General features: G+C 43.8%; 1 long non-coding RNA gene across 1 annotated transcript; it reads left to right on the top strand.

The window, feature by feature from the left end:
- The first annotated feature begins 3,030 nt into the window (after positions 1 to 3,030).
- On the top strand, positions 3,031 to 16,824 carry LOC310687057. The gene is made up of 3 exons (XR_014516166.1): positions 3,031 to 3,146; positions 10,342 to 10,462; positions 15,959 to 16,824. It is a non-coding gene; the product is annotated as an uncharacterized lncRNA (long non-coding RNA).
- Positions 16,825 to 17,060: the final 236 nt, after the last annotated feature.

Here is a 17,060-nt window from a genome sequence, read left to right as displayed (position 1 = left end):
TTTTCTGGGTCCATAGGCTTTGCAAGAAGGCAAGCTGTCCAAAGTACTGCTTGTGCAATAACTGAAGAGCTTTGGGTTGTTTTGCTGCTGGTGCTGCTGCTTCTGTTAATGCACAACAACTGACTTCTTAAAAAAACTAAAATGAAAGCTTTATTTAACTTGTTCACATTACTTATTTATTTTAAGAAAGGGCTGCGGGAACCTGTGGTGCCTTTCCTCCGATGTTGTTGAACTACAACTCCCATCACCCCCAGCTAGCAAAGCAAATGGCCAGGAATGATGGGAGTTGTAGTCCCAGCAATATCTGAAGGGCCCTATTTTAATATTAGAAAAAACAAACCCCTGCCCCCCCCCATAATGGGTTATAAAGGACATTTAACCCCCTTTACACATAGGCTGAGTTCATGTGCGATCCAATAATAACAGGATTTCTGGATACCCTAAATTCACGTGGCCCGAAACTATTAGTCATATGCTTCAGTGGGGCGGGGCTGCCCCACTCATCTGACCTCCACCCCACTGAGTCACTGCAGCATTTCAGGAAGGAGAGGCAGAGAGGCACGGTGGTGGCAAGGCTGGCACGATGCAAACACGCCAGTAGAGCCAATCCATTGCCCGGTCAGTGTGTTTGCACCGCTCCAAACTCACTGCCTCTGTGTCCCTCCCTCCCTCCGTCCCAGCATGCTGCAGTGCAGAGGTCAGGTGAGCAGGACAGACACACCATCCCATCTACTGCTGACAACATAAAACTGATACCTCGGGACTTAAGTCGTGCCCAGGACCTGTTCTTGAACCAATTGGGAACAGCGACCATAGTGCGATCAGGTTCAACATATCTGTAAATGGACAATTGCCATGAATCAAGCACAGTCACATTGGGTTTCATTAGTGGAAACCCTCAGCAATCCTTTGGTTTGCTTGTTTAGTATCCTAAAAACACAAATACCTATATGAGCAAAGAATGAAGAATATATTGCACATCAATTGTCCTATCTCCTAAGAGAAATCATGTTTGGTTTTGGTTTTTTTAAAAAAGCCTACTCAACGTACAAAAGGATTCTAGTATATAATTTCTACAACAATGTGTACAACCCAAACGTATATCAGATGAAAGAACACATATTGCTGAATATTATCTTGAGATTGCATATTCCAGTGATTTATAAATACATGCTATTTTTCAATAAAGCTACTCAACGGAAACCTCTCCTCCAATATATCTTTTATTGTTTGCGTGACTTTCTGCCAAAATGGTTGTAGCTGAGGATTGGATCAGAAGACATAATAAATCTGTTCCTGAGGCTTGATACATCCAGTATCCTATTAGTAACATGTTTCCAATATCCCCCCCAAATCAGTTCTGCTATATCAAGAAATGCAGAGTCTTGGTATCTGCTTAAGAGAAGGGTAAACAATGTGGTTCTCTCCAAATATTTTGGACTCCCAGCAGTTCCTGCCAGCATGGCCTATTTGTCATGGCTAATGGGTGTTGTCGTCCATCAGCATCTGGGAGACTCTCATCCAGTCCACTGCTAAGGTAAGACAATGGTCCAGCATCTTCACTGCCACACCTGCAGATGTAAAGGAGAAGTAGAGCTGTGCATCATCAGCATATTACTGACAGCATACTCCAAAACGCTGGATAACTTAACTCAGCAGTTTCATGTAGATATTAAACAGCAAAGGGGGTGAAATTGAGCCCTAAGGAACTCTACAGGGAAAGTTCCACAGGGCCAAAGAGCATTCCCTCTGGAAACTACCATCCAAGTAGGACTGGAACCACCTGTCAGGTGTGTGTGCAGGAGCCAGGCCCTGTGACCAATAGGACTTTGCAGGACTGGGGCCTTCCTAAGTTTGTTCTAAGGTGAGGCCAATTGGTAACTCACAGCACCTGGTGGAAAGAGCTGGGAAGGGATCTAAGGTCAGCATTTCCCTTCGGCTCTTTGACACAGCAACATGCTTCCTGATCCTTGAACCTTGGCTTCTTGACTCCCTGCTTCTTGATCCTCGGACCCCTGACTTTGTGACTCCTTGCTTCCTGGCCCTCGGACCCTTGGCTTCTTGACTCCCGGCTCTCTGACCCTCGGACTCTTGGCTTCCTGGCTTCTGGACCCCCGTTCCTGCTCCCACCCCGCCATCTTGCCCCCGGTCCTGATGTCCCCTGCTGGGACTTTGATCACCCGTGAACCAGACCATGACACCACCACAAAACCATGTCACCCATCCCAACTCAAACAGCTGCTCCAGAAGGATACCGTGGTTGATGTCATGAATGCCACTGAGGGGTCAAGGTGCATTAACAATTTCCCTGTGCCAAAACTGACCCTAAACCCCAATTGAAATGGGTCTAGAAAATCAGTTTCTTCCAAGAGCACCTGGATCTGTCTTCAGTCTTTAGCTCCTAGAAACAAAATAGTTAACTGTGCCGCTTGACATTACATGTTTGCTCTCATAAAATTTTGATATAGCCAATTCTGTGTGAAATATACTCAGAGTTGAGAGTGGATTTCATGCTCTTTATTCAGCTCATAGTGGTGAGGAGGGAATAAAAGTCCCCTCAAAGTATCTGCTTTATATACATTATTTACACAATGGGCTGCACGTGATTGGCTAATTCCGGAATTCTCCTGTAGGCCAATCAGGTTGTGGATTCACTTCTATCTGGAGCTGGATTGGGTGGCTCCTGCCAACCAATCATACTGCTGCATTGTTCTAGGACCAATCAGACTGCTGCATTCTGAATCCTATTGTTCTAGGACCAATCAGACTGCTGCATTTTGGATCCTATTGTTCTAGGACCAATCAGACTGCTGCAGGTTGTATCCTATTCAATTCAGTACATAACACTGTGATTCTACTGCTGTTTCATATGGGGCACAGTTTTGAAAGAAAGACAGAATTGCAACGATTTCTCTTCTCATGGTGAGATTCCTCTGGCGGCAGGCGGGGGTTGGGGGTGGGGAGGTGTGCATAACATCATCCTAAACTGAGAGTTTAAGCAAAGAGCTGAAGACTGGAAACATCATACCTACAAATCTCCAATACACCCACTGCTTAAGGCATCAATTGTTCCCCATTGGACACTTCTGCCAAACAGGCTAAGGGAAGCTGCTGCTATATAAGCATTTAAATCCACCAATGTCAAGGTAATTACTCACATATTTAAAGTTAACTATCTGCCTGTGTACTTTGCAAACCAAGGGATTAACTTTATCTGATGGATGTTGCCTATTCAAACAGTTTCCCCGAGTGGATAGTCATCTTCTGCAATATATTTAAGAGGTCTCAATCTAAAGAGTTGCTTTAGGCACAAATACGTCTTCCGAATTTCCTTTCCTCTGAGCAACAGACATCTATCCATGCTCAGTCCTCGGCTGCTTGTGAAAACCCCCACTCATTTTCAAAGCTGTGGGAAGTGTGATGGAAGCTGCTTCTTTGGCAATCACTCGAAGCTGAGTAAGATTGTCTTCCATGAACACGTAAGTGACTGTGGAGGCCAATTCTGGATCCACACATCCTTCCACATAGGTTTCTGGGCGGGAGTTGATCACGGTGAGGGTTTGCCAAGCATGCCTTCCTCTTAGCACGTTTCTCCTTTTCATCCTGAGTTCGAGTGTCTTCAAAGCCCATGACACATGTGGTAATGGCTATTCTCCAACTGGAGCGCTCGCAGGCCAGCGTTTCCCAGTTGTCTGTGTTTATACAGTGGTACCTCTGGTTGCAAACAGGATCCGTTCCGGATGCCCGTTTGCAACATGAAAAGAGCACAACCTGAAGCGCCGTATTTGCGCAGGTGTGTGGCGCAATTTGGAGCTTCTGCACATGCGCAAAGCACGATTTAGCACGTCTGCGCATGCGCGAGCGGTGAAACCCGGAAGTAACCATTTCCGGTACTTCCGGGTCGCCATGGGAAGTAACCTGAAAGAACGTAACATGAAGCGGACGTAACATGAGGTATGACTGTACTACATTTTTAAAGATATGCCTTGACGAAGAAGAAGAAGAAGAGTTGGATTTGATATCCCGCCTTTCACTCCCCTTCAGGAGTCTCAAAGCGGCTAACATTCTCCTTTCCCTTCCTCCCCCACAACAAACACTCTGTGAGGTGAGTGGGGCTGAGAGACTTCAGAGAAGTGTGACTAGCCCAAGGTCATCCAGCAGCTGCATGTGGAGGAGTGGAGACACGAACCCGGTTCCCCAGATTATGAGACTACCGCTCTTAACCACTACACCACACTGGCACGCTTGAGAGAGTCTTTAAGCCTCTTTTGTTGACCACCGGCATTACGCTTTCCATTTACAAGTTCATAATAGAGTAGTTGCTTTGGATAACATAATCAGGCATCCAAACAACACTAGCACCTCTTAGCCTATGTACAGTAGAAGATCGCTGTGTGCTGGAGGCAGGATGCATCTGAATACTGGTGGCCAAGAGTCACTGGTGGATAGAGCAGTCTGGCACTCTGGGGTCTGCTTGCAGGCTTCCCAATGGCTTCTGGGGATAACAGGGAGAGAGGGGTTCTTTCTTTCACAGCCTGCCTGTGGGCTTCCTGCAGGTATCTGATTGGCCACTGTGAGAACAGGATGTTGCACTAGAAGCACTTGTGTTCTTAAAGAATCCTCCCCATGGATCTTACAAAACACACAGGCATTATTTGAAAGCTGTCACCGCAGTATGAGACCTACATGGGAGAAGCACCTGGTGCACATAACATGGATGCTTCCTTTTCTCATTATTTTTTTATCCCACTCTAGGTTGAAGGGAGGGAAAGTAATTTAAAAGTGTGTGAGAGTTACCTATATCCTCCCTTTTAATAATGGAGTAGAAAGTTAATGGTGATGATGTGACTCATTAGCTGCCTATAATGTTAATTACTGATTACTAGCTGGCAATCTGCGATATGATTCACCCGGCGCTATTGTTAAGCAAATCTGCAAATCTGTTTGATTTAGGTAAAACGAGAATATGAGTGGTTTTGCAAAATGAGGAGAAGTGGCAGAAATAGAGGAGAAGGAACAAGAAAAAGGAAAGAAATTGCACTGGCATGATTTGCAGCTGTTCTATTGAAGGAAAACGGAGGTTTATGGCAAGCCACTTGGTAGATACAGTTTCAGAGAGTGAGGATTCTGCAGCGAGATTAGATCAGCTACAAATTGCTAAATCTGATGAGTTAGATAAAAACTTCACCAGAGGCTTTAAAAGAGGCAGAACGTGTTTGCTATTGCCCCATAGCTGGTAAAACATGGGAGGGAATGATTTGGAGTGTCAAGCTACCTGCACTGAATTTGCAGAGTTCTGCATCCCAGTGCCCACCCCGTTGCATGCCAAGAAAAAGAGTGAAGTCTGCAGCTTGTGTAAAACGTGCATACATCAAAACTGATCAAAACACACACATGGTGGGGTCTATACAAGGCACAATATTAACTCACATGAGCACTGGAATGGCTTCTTGCTTCGCTTTGTATTTATGTGCTTAAGCCTATATTCTTTTTGAGATACTGAATTTATTCTGTGTGAAATTGTTGATGTTCTCCGTTTTCTAATTTGCTGACATGCTCTGTATATTTGTATCTCAGTGTTTTGAATGTTTGCTATAAATTGCTTTGGGAACAGCTCATTGTGGGAAAACGGCATATAAGTAAACTCAATTAATCAATCAATGGCTTTTCCAACCCTCTCTGCACCCAGCTTTCTGAAGTTGGACCCAATCTTGCCTGCATGCTTTCGAGCTTATCTCCAAAGCATAGGGACTGGTGACTTGTTTTCCTGTATAATGAAACTGATGTTCTGAATTTAGAGAACCCTGCACCAAGGATTTATGTGTGCACTAAGGATGACTTTGCCAACAAAGGTCCATATAGTTAAAGCCATGGTTTTCCCCGCAGTGATGTATGGAAGTGAGAGCTGGACCATAAAGAAGGTTGATCGCCGAAGAATTGATGCTTTTGAATTCTGGTGCTGGAGGAGACTCTTGAGAGTCCCATGGACTACAAGAAGATCAAACCTATACATTCTGAAGGAAATCAGCCCAGAGTGCTCACTGGAAGGACAGATCCTGAAGCTGAGGCTCCAATACTTTGGCCAATACTTTGAGAAGAGAAGACTCCCTGGAAAAGGCCCTGATGTTGGGAAAGATGGAAGGCACAAGGAGAAGGGAATGACAGAGGACAAGATGGTTGGACAGTGTTCTCGAAGCTACCAACATGAGTTTGACCAAACTGCAGGAGGCAGTAGAAGACAGGAGTGCCTGGCGTGCTCTGGTCCATGAGGTCACGAAGAGTCAGACATGACTAAACGACTAAACAACAACAAAGGATGAACAGAACCATTTGGTTGCACTCTTAAAAGAAGTGTGGATGGGGAGTGGAGCAATCCTAACCCAAGCTTAAGAGTAGATGCCACCCATCCAGACTGGGCATGTAAAAATGGAAAGCTTTAGCATGGCTAATTCCTTCTAAGCAGGTCCTTCCGTGTGAGGTGCAAAGTTCACACACAGAGACACTGAAGGTCTCAGACATGCAAGAATGTGCCCCAGCAGAGTTGATAGGCAGGTTCAAGTGGAAAGAGCTGATCTTTTAAGCCTCCTGGTGCTGGGCCATTTGATGGTTATGGAGCTCCAACTTTGTTGGCTAAATAATAATAATAATAATAATAAATAATAATAATAAATAAATAATAATAATAATAATAATAATAATAATAATAATAATAATAATAATTTATTATTTATACCCCGCCCATCTGGCTGAGTTTCCCCAGCCACTCTGGGCGGCTCCCAATCAGTGTTAAAAACATGATGCTGAACTCATTTCTGGGGCCAAACAACAAGGGATCCTCTTGCTTTTCTGTCCTGTTTGTGGGCCTCCTTCAGAAATCTACCCCCCTACCATTGGAATAGGGTACGGGACTAGACAGATTTTTGATCAGATCCAGCAAAGCACTTTCTTATGTTCTCGCCCCCTGACAGAGCAGGGCCTTTGCTAAACTTAATCCCATTCCTAATCGTAACATGGAGTGCAAACAAGTGCTCAAGCATTAACGATCCGAGTTAATTGTAGGCTTTGAAAATACAGAGATGGATGAGATTAGATAAAGGAGGACACTGGTTTTCCCCTGGCATCAGTTCCTACCCCTGCAACACTGTGGTGGGGGAGGCTGCATATAGCAACACCAATTGTGCAAAGGTGTTGCGAGAATTAATTTAAAAAACAAAATGTACCACACTAAACAGCTTTGAAGTGTTATACTTCTCAGATCTCTGAGAGCTGATCAGAAAGCAGTTATGAGACTAAGAGGATGTTATTAAACAAACAAGATGAATTTTAACAGGGAGAAATGTAAAGTATTGCACTTGGGCAAAAAAAATGAGAGGCACAAATACAAGATGGGTGACACCTGGCTTGAGAGCAGTACATGTGAAAAGGATCTAGGAGTCTTGGTTGACCACAAACTTGACAGGAGCCAACAGTGTGACACGGCAGCTAAAAAAGCCAATGCAATTCTGGGCTGCATCAATAGGAGTATAGCATCTAGATCAAGGGAAGTAATAGTGCCACTGTATTCTGCTCTGGTCAGACCTCACCTGGAGTACTGTGTCCAGTTCTGGGCACCACAGTTCAAGAAGAACACTGACAAACTGGAACGTGTCCAGAGGAGGGCAACCAAAATGGTCAAAGGCCTGGAAAAGATGCCTTATGAGGAACGGCTAAGGGAGCTGGGCAGGTTTAGCCTGGAGAAGAGGAGGTTAAGGGGTGATATGATAGCCATGTTCAAATATATAAAAAGGATGTCACATGGAGGAGGGAGAAAGGTTGTTTTCTGCTGCTCCAGAGAAGCGGACACGGAGCAATGGATTCAAACTACAAGAAAGAAGATTCCACCTAAACATTAGGAAGAACTTCCTGACAGTAAGAGCTGTTTGACAGTGGAATTTGCTGCCAAGGAGTGTGGTGGAGTCTCCTACTTTGGAGGCCTTTAAGCAGAGGCTTGACAACCATATGTCAGGAGTGCTCTGATGGTGTTTCCTGCTTGGCAGGGGGTTGGACTCGATGGCCCTTGTGGTCTCTTCCAACTCTATGATTCTGTGATTCTAGGGACATGGGATGCTGCCTTACACCATTGGTCCAGTACTCTCCCGAGTGTCAGAGAGTCAATCTCTCCCAGCCCTACCTAGAGATTGAACCTGGAGCCTTCTGCGTGCAAAGCAGATGTTCTGCCGCTGAGCTACAGACCTTGCCTCATAGGCCAAACATGTTGCCCCTCTCTGCACCATGCCTACCAAAATCTTTTGACTGGCGCCACCACTGAGGGGAAAAGCCACAGCACAGTGTCAGAGTATCTGCTTTGCATGTAATTATTACCAGTAAGGTCCCTAAAAGTATATCGGACCCCAATGTTCCTGTATAACGCATATTATACACACATGCGCTCTTGCACTGCTATAAATCAAGTAGTGCAAGGGCTGTTACGTAGTGGTATAGCATCTGCCTTGCACCCAGAAGGTCCTGGGGTCAACATCCCTGGCATCTCTAGATAGAGTGGGGAGACAGCCCCGTCTGAAACCCTATAGAGCCACATCCAGACACTATAATCAAGAGTGAGCTTGATGGAACATTTGACTCTTCCTATGTCTCTAGTTGCAGCTTACCCCTGCAGTCCCCTGGGAATTTAGGATATTTATGTAATAAGCTCTCACTCCTGGCCACCCATACAAATCTGCCCAATCCTTGAGATCATCTGCTGAGGCCCTGCTCCATGTCCCCCAGTGCCTGAAATAAAACTGGGATGTATAAGAGGCAGGGTCTTTTTGGTGGTGGCAAAATGACAGTAGAGCACCCTGTTGAAAGAAGTTCACTTAAAGAGGGTGGATAAACCTACAACAACAGCAAGGAAGAGGAGAAGCAGGCTCAAAAGACTCCAGGAGCTGGTGGTGAGTCCCTTACTAGGGTGTGGTCTTGGCAAGTGCACAACACTGCCAACCTGTTTAGACTATTGGAGTGGGGCTGCCCTTGAAAACTGTTCCATGGCTGAACAGAAGGAAAGTCCTGCAAGATCAAGCCCATCTACTCCAGCATCTTGTTCTCACAGTGGTCAACTGGATGACCACGGGAAGCCACCAAGCAGTGCCCTGAGCCCAACAGCACTCTCCCCATTTGTGAGTCACAGAAACTGGTAGTCAGAGGCACACTGCCTCTGAGAGTAGACGTGCAACTTAGCCAGTTTGGCTTGTTGTGGGTACTGCAAAGTGCATTGTGGTTGCAGCTGGTGAATAACGCAGCTTCCAGGGTCTTGAACAGTGGCCATGGAGCATGTGCCTTCAAAGATCTTCACTGGCTGTCTATCTGCAACCAGGCAAATTCATGTTTTTGGTCTTGACACGTGAAGTCCTTATTGACTAGGGAACAAGTTCTCCGAGGCAGCGCCTTCTCCCACACTGCCCCATGCCGAAATTGAGATCTGCTGGGATTGTTCCAGTGAGAACAATCACTGGGTGGGCTTCTCAACTGTTGTGCCCCAGTTGGGCGTTTGACTGGCACCAGTGTTGTCTAACTTAAAGTGCTAATGAAGACTTGCCTTTTTTTTATTTATCCAAGCCCTTTAACAATGGGGAACTGTCTTTCACATTAGAAAACAGGCAGCTTTCTGACATATTACTGTGCTTTATTATTTATCGTTAAATGTATTTATTGTTGTGACACCACCTGATATTTTCTGAAGGGCAGGCTATAAGCTGCATAGAAGCCATATTGGCATGAAGAAGAAGAAGAAGAAGAAGAAGAAGAAGAAGAAGAAGAAGAAGAAGAAGAGGAGGAGGAGGAGGAGGAGGAGGAGGAGGAGGAGGAAGAAGAAGAAGAAGAAGAAGAAGAAGAAGAAGAAGAAGAAGAAGAAGAAGAAGAAGAAATAGCCCCTAATGGGAGATCTGTATTGAATGGACCAAACTGAAAACCTCAGCACAATTCTCCCTCCTCCAGTTTTCAAATCATTTCAGACATTTTCTAGCATGAAACAGAATCCAGAAAGCCCAGTATGCAGAACACACTGGAGGAATGCTAACGACACCCAGCAGGGGAATTCCCCTTATCTCTAAAACGGGGTCCTTCCAATTCATCTTGGCACACATGCAAGAATATTATAAGATTGGCTATGTATTTAATTCACATAAATTTAGAGGGTATGGCCACGAAAGAAAAGAAGGAAGAGATTGACACTACTCCAAATTATGTGAGACAAAAATCTTTAGGCAGCGCCTCTCCTCATTTATCTCTTGTAACTTAGCACGTTGTCAACACTTAATAAATAATGTTGAAAGACATGCTTGTTTTCACAAGTCCCTTTTGCAGTGCCGGCCAGGACTTGGAAGATGGTGGATCCTTTCCAAATGAAAGCAGAATGACGAATGCCAACTCAACTCAACCGTGTTGGATAGCATGCAAGGCAGCCAACTTGAGAAACACCATGCAGGTGAGTTTCATAACTCGTAAGGCATCTGAAATAAGGCTTAGCTGTGGCATTTTCCACTGAGCACTATTGTTTGAACTTTGCCAGATAGAAAATGCCAAGAGTATCTCTGAACCCATGTCCACATACTAAACTGCAGGGATCAGGCTATCCCTGCCCAGGAATGGCCACAGCTGGCAAAACAGATAGATTGATAGAATCATAGAATTGTAGAGTTGGAAGGGACCTCAAAGGTCATCTAGTCCAACCCCCCTTGCAATGCAGGAAAGTCAGCTAAAACATCCATGACAGACGGCCATCCAACCTCTGCTTATTTTATTTTTTTATTAAAATAAATTATTAGTTTTTTAACATCATTTTCAAATAATTAAACATACTTTTAGATCTTATACAATTATTTTTGGACTTCCATCAATCACATCTGAAAATTTTCCAATCTAATCACTTAGTATACATTCCTTACTTTCATTATAACCTTTAAATCTCATAACTAATCTCTCTTCTTTCTGCGTTTTGCAATATTTCACATATTTCTCCTTACAAAACTTATCGTAGTCCTACTAGTGTAATTTGTTGATTACAGTTGCTCTTCAAATAGTTCATATATTTCTTCCAATCTTCTGTAAATCTCTGGTCCCGCTGGTTTCGAATCCTTCCAGTCATTTTGTCTAATTCTGCATAGTCCATTAATTTTATCTGCCATTCTTCTTTCGTCGGGATTTCTTCTTGCTTCCATTTCTGGGCTAACAATACTCTTGCTGCTGTTGTTGCATATGGAAACAATTTAACGGGGTGAAGATTTGACGTTTTCTCCCCCCCCCCCCCCAAACAGTTTTTGATCTGGGCTTCCACTGAAATGAGGCTTCATTTTAAGTTGTATTTTAATCAATTGTTTTTATACTTGCTGTTAGCCACCCTGAGCCCGGTCTTGGCCAGGGAGGTCAGGGTATAAATAAAATTAAACAAACAAACAAACAAATACAATAAGCAATTGGTTTGAGTCCTACTATCCAGAGCAAGTGAAAACAGGCTTTCTCCCTCTTCCATGTGACAGCCCCTGAGATATTAGAAGATGGCTATCGTATCTCCTCTCCCTCTCCTCGTTTCCAGGCTAAACATACCCAGCTCCTTCAACCATTCATCATAAAGGTTGCTTTCCAAACTTGTGATCATCTTTGTTGCTCTCCTTTCCACACATTCCAGCTTGTCAACCGGATGAAGCTAGTTAAAGGCACTTGTGGCCATGGAGGACTTTTGTGCCTTCTCGGGAGTGGTGCCCGTCCTGTGGAACGCCCTCCCACCAGATGTAAAAGAAATAAACAACTACCTGACTTTTAGAAGATATCTGAAGGCAGCCCTGTTTAGGGAAGTTTTAAATGTTTGATGTTTTATTGTGTTTTAACTATCCTGTTGGAAGCCACACAGAGTGGCTGGGGAGGTCCATCCAGATGGGAGGGGTATAAGTAATAAAATATTATTATTATTATTATTATTATTATTATTATTATTATTATTATTATTGATGATTTATCCTCCTTCAGAGGTACAGAACAGGTAACTTGCCTATTTCCCAAGCATGGAAACCATCTACTCAATAAGCCTTCATCTTTCCAGGATTCAAGAAGTTTATTGGGCCTCATCCCATCCACCACTAGATTCAGACACTGGTCCAGAGCTTTCACAGCCTCTCCTGATTCAGATGTTGTGGAGAAGGAGAGCTTCTCTTTTACTCGAGTATATGCATTTTTGAAAACACAACATGAATGGAGAACTGCCTTGCAAAATTCAAACAGTATGGATTGGGTAGGCTTGCCTTCAAATGAGAACTAGATTTAAATCCTTCCCCCATCCATATTCACCAAGAGGGTGTTGCCTGTAATTGAGATGCTTTTTAAATGAAAATTAAGAACAATTTAAGTTGCCTCATCTCAACTGTAAAGGGCTCCTCCTCTGTTCCATTGTGAGAAAGACAGCAGAACCTGCAGGCATTTAATAACGCATTCTAAAGAAAAATAATAATAATCTAAGAAAATACAGTAGCACTTGACATTTCGAAAGCAGAGTACAAAGATTAACTAATTAATCCTCACAATATCTATTTGAGGTAGACAATTAAGTACTAGAGATGGAGAAAATGAGATAAAAGGGAAAAGCTACAGGCAAATGTTCAGAAGCGGTCTCTCATTTGGGGTGGCTGAGTTGGTGGCTGAATGATGTAGATGGAACAAACGCTTAATTTGGCAAAAAGGAACAAAAAGAGGGGGGAAATATTCTCAGGGAAAACTGAATTTTGGCTCTGAGTGTCTTGAGGGAATCTCAGCTTAAGAACATTGCTGCCTTGAAACAACCTGAGGGAAGGGTGGGCGAAAAGTAGCTGTGCATCTCCTGGAAGATCTCTGCATGATTTGCAGCAGAACGCCAAGAAATTTCTGACTGCTGATTAACAACAGCGAGAAAATAACTATCCCGCTGCCCTAAACTATGCTGCTGAAATGAAGGGAGGAAGAAAACTTAGGCTAACCAGGAGTGGATATTTGCATACAAATGCTGTGAACTTGGTTCACTTCTGGTACTTGAAATTCCTGGGCTCAGGAAGCTTCAATTCAAGTCTGCCAGGCTGTGGCTGTTGGATTTCAGGGGCCTAGTATTTTTTTAAACAGCCAAAGTAGATCTGAAGTCTGTCCCCCATTGCCCTGGTTTTAGGAATTCACAGCAAGCTTCCTGCCCGACCTGCTGGCTTGTATGTCTTGTGTATCCAGCGAGTGTTTCTACTGAGTGATACAGTGCGTGTCACTCAGTCACTCTCGCTGGACACACAATAGTGTGTGTCGGACCCGGGTGGCGCTGTGGGTTAAACCACAGAGCCTAGGACTTGCCGAACAGAAGGTCGGTGGTTCGAAGCCCCGCGACGGGGTGAGCTCCCATTGCTCGGTCCCTGCTCCTGCCAACCTAGCAGTTCAAAAGCATGTCAAAGTGCAAGTAGATAAATAGGTACTGCTCTGGCAGGAAGGTAAACAGTGTTTCCGTGAGCTGCTCTGGTTCACCAGAAGCAGCTTAGTCATGCTGGCCACATGACCCAGAAGCTGTACGTTGGCTCCCTTGGCCAATAAAGCGAGATGAGCGCCACAACCCCAGAGTCGGCCATGGCTGGACCTAATGGTCAGGGGTCCTTTACCTTTATATTTTTTTAAAAAAATGATATTTATTGAAAAAGTTTTTTTTAAATAAAATTACAAAGGAAAAAAAACAAAAACAGAAAAAGAAAAAGAAAAAATAAAACCTTCATTTTCAAATTCTCCACTTTCATTACCTTCTTTCCATGACCTCCTCCTCCTCCCATCTCTTGTATCTTGATTAATAATTGTCACAGCAAATCCTTTCCATGATTCATAATATTCTGTCATTACATTACCTTACTCTATTTTCATCTTATCTTATAAAAAACCTTAAAACTTAAGACTTAAATCTTATTTTTACCAGCTTCTCATAACCATTACCTTTTTACCTAATTCTTTAAACATTTTTACAAGAGCCAAGTAATTTCATTTCAACATTTTTCCATCGTTCATAAAACATTTCTAATGATAAAAAAGAGAATAAAAACAATCCAATCTTCTTCCAGCGTCCCCTCCCCCCGGTCCCGGGATTGTCAGTCCTTTTTATCCCATTAGTCTGGCACATTAACCTGGTGATCTTATATCCGAGGCCTTCAAATCTCTTCCATGTCCCTTCCGCAGCTCTTCTTCATATTTTCCTTTCACTCGTGGGAACTCCAGCCCGGCAGTGTTTTTGACCCTTTTCAACAAATCAGCCCCTTTCCCATAGTCCAGACCAGACCCCATGTGGTATTTTAAATTCAAATTCCCTCCAAAATTGGAAGTCCCAACAGCTCCAAACCTCTGACGGCCCATTTCCAGACTCGGAAAGTCCAAACATCCCTGCATAGGGGGGTCAGTCCAACCCCCCATTTCCAAATCCGCCTGTGATTTCTAAAAGGGTCCCCACTTTGCCGCAGCGGAAAAGACCCGTTTCGTGCGGAGCTGGTCCCTCCAGTTCAGAGGGAGTCCACCATTGCTGATGGCGCCACCCCGGAAGTCCGGTCCTTTACCTTTATAGTGTGTGTCTGGATGAGCCCTTAGAATTGCCACCAAATTTTGCCTGAGGAAAACGTCTCAGGTTTGGAGAGAAGCTCAAAGCATTTCAATATGGCTAGCAAAATGGGAGTGGGCATTATCTGCTCCTTCTTGCTTCACATTTTGTTCACACCAGGACTGAGGTGGTGCAGAGCAAAGTGATTTCCATTGTTATGTAGTAAGCTTGGATCCTAGAATAGGCAGGTAGGGTCAGGAGCAACCCAATCAGACCCCAGAAGGAAGTTAAGCAACCTATTGGGCCGGTAGGATCCTAGAATGCAACAACTGATTGGCCTGCAGGAGCAGCCCAATCAGGCTCCAGGGGGGAAGCAGAATCAGCCAATCAGATGGGAGACATTGTGTAAATAACATATATAAAGCCTGAGGTTTTGGGGGAAATTCATTCACTCTTTTACGAGCTGCAATAAAGAGCATGAAATCACTACGCAACTGCGAGTATATTTCATCCATCTTGGTGCACTCCCTCAGTAAGCTTGCTAGGCGTGGGCAGAGACATTCCACTATCAGCTGCTATGTGGCAACTGAGGGAGAAAGAGAAGTCCCAGCCTGACCTTTGGGTGCTGGGTGGTGATGGAGGAGGGAGGAGAGAAGTCCAGTTTCAAGGCTGAGGCAACCCATGACATAGTGGGGTCCACTGAGTCCACTTTTCAATGACTTACATTGATCTTCCCTAGTATTAATATAGAGCCCTAAAGGAGCTTTTGCTGTACATCGACAGATCCTGGAGCCAGCCGTTTCTCCTCTCCACAATGCCCTGGAAATTTAACATCCATTCTGGTGCATTCTGGTGCAAAACATCATTAAAGATAGACTTGCTAGATAGAGAGATTTGGTCTCCTTTTTTCCTCTTTGACTGAAGAAGGACAGGATTTTTTAATGTCCTCATCATAGCAGAGGTGTTTTTGGAGGGGATATATTAACTGAAAATTAATCAGATCAGTACTGGGTATTGGTACTATTGAGGGTACTTGGCGAGCCAAAATGACAGTGATGAGGGATTGAGGATTGGAGTGATCAATCTGTGATATTCTAGCAGTGGACAAAGCTGTACTGTAACATTTGAATAAATGTATTTTAATAATAATAATAATAAATAAATAAATAAAGACTTTCTAAGCCTATAGAGGACAAATCTTGCTCAAGAAGAGCCAGCTAATGAGTTTTCCACAACCAGAGGGATTAGATGGTTTTCCCCCCCCAACCTGGTTCCCTCCCCCCAGAAGTTGTAGACTATACTCAGGGCTGGTGCTATCATTAGGTTGGTGCTATCATCTAGGGCACTGATTCCTTTTTGTTATATCTTATAAATTTCTGATAAGAGTTTACTTCCATATTTTGAATGCAGGTTCTCAAACTTATAAGAGCTTACTTAAGCTCTGGAGATGCTGGACCTTGAATCTGGAGATCTGAACTTTGGACGTTCTGCATACATGGCAAGTTCCTTGCTACTGAGCTCCATCCGCTCAAAGTTCTGCTGCATCTCTCTTTTTTGGTGTGATTGAATTGTTCCGCCACTTCTGCTGCAAAGAGGATGTGGCATGTGTGTCTCTACAGAAGTCTTCATCGCTGTGCTTCACTCCTTCCAGTCAGAAGGTTCAAAACAGTGACTCACGAGGAAAGGACCATAGGGTGTTGGTTGTCATAAAGTTTTTGATCCACCCTGAGCCCTCAGGGAATAGGACACGTAGTAAATAAAGCAAAGCAAAGCAAAAGCCGACCAAAATCTATTTTAGGGATGCATCTTGGTTCCCATTTCAATGGAAATCCATCGACTGTACAATTCCCAAAAGGAAATTGAAATGCAGCCATCCTTCCAAGCCCACACTTGTCTGAACCTTGCAGGGCAGTTCTCCAACCCCAAAATATGTACAGTGTTACCTCTGGTTACGTAATTAATTCGTTCTGGAGGTCCGTACTTAACCTGAAATAGTTCTTAACCTGAAGCACCACTTTAGGAAATGGAGCCTCCCGCTGCTGCCGCGCCGCCAGAGCACGATTTCTGTTCTCATCCTGAAGCAAAGTTCTTAACCCGAGGTACTATTTCTGGGTTAGCGGAGTCTGTAACCTGAAGCGTATGTAACCTGAAGCGTATGTAACCCGAGGTACCACTGTAAAAAGATGCATGGGCTGGAGGGACAGTGCGAGTAAAAATGCACAGAGATTTCAACATCCAAAAAAATGCATTTATTTGGGGGGCATTTATTATTATTACTAATACTGAGTCATTTTTTCAGACTGTGAAATCAAACACAAACACTAAAGCAAATATAAAAAACAAGAATGAAACAACATAAAATATGTCTATCAGGCAAAATTGTGTAATAATGTGTGCATATCAATATCAGTATGTCTATCTGTCTGACAGTCTCTCTATCTATTCATCCACATGCTAAAATGATGACTGCTTTTGGAGAGGGCTTATTCGAACAAAAGAGAACATGAACACT

This window comes from Podarcis liolepis, assembly GCF_965112155.1.
Source record: "Podarcis liolepis genome assembly, chromosome: 10".
NCBI classification, from domain to species: domain Eukaryota; kingdom Metazoa; phylum Chordata; class Lepidosauria; order Squamata; family Lacertidae; genus Podarcis; species Podarcis liolepis.
This window is presented reverse-complemented; position numbering and strand designations above follow the sequence as displayed.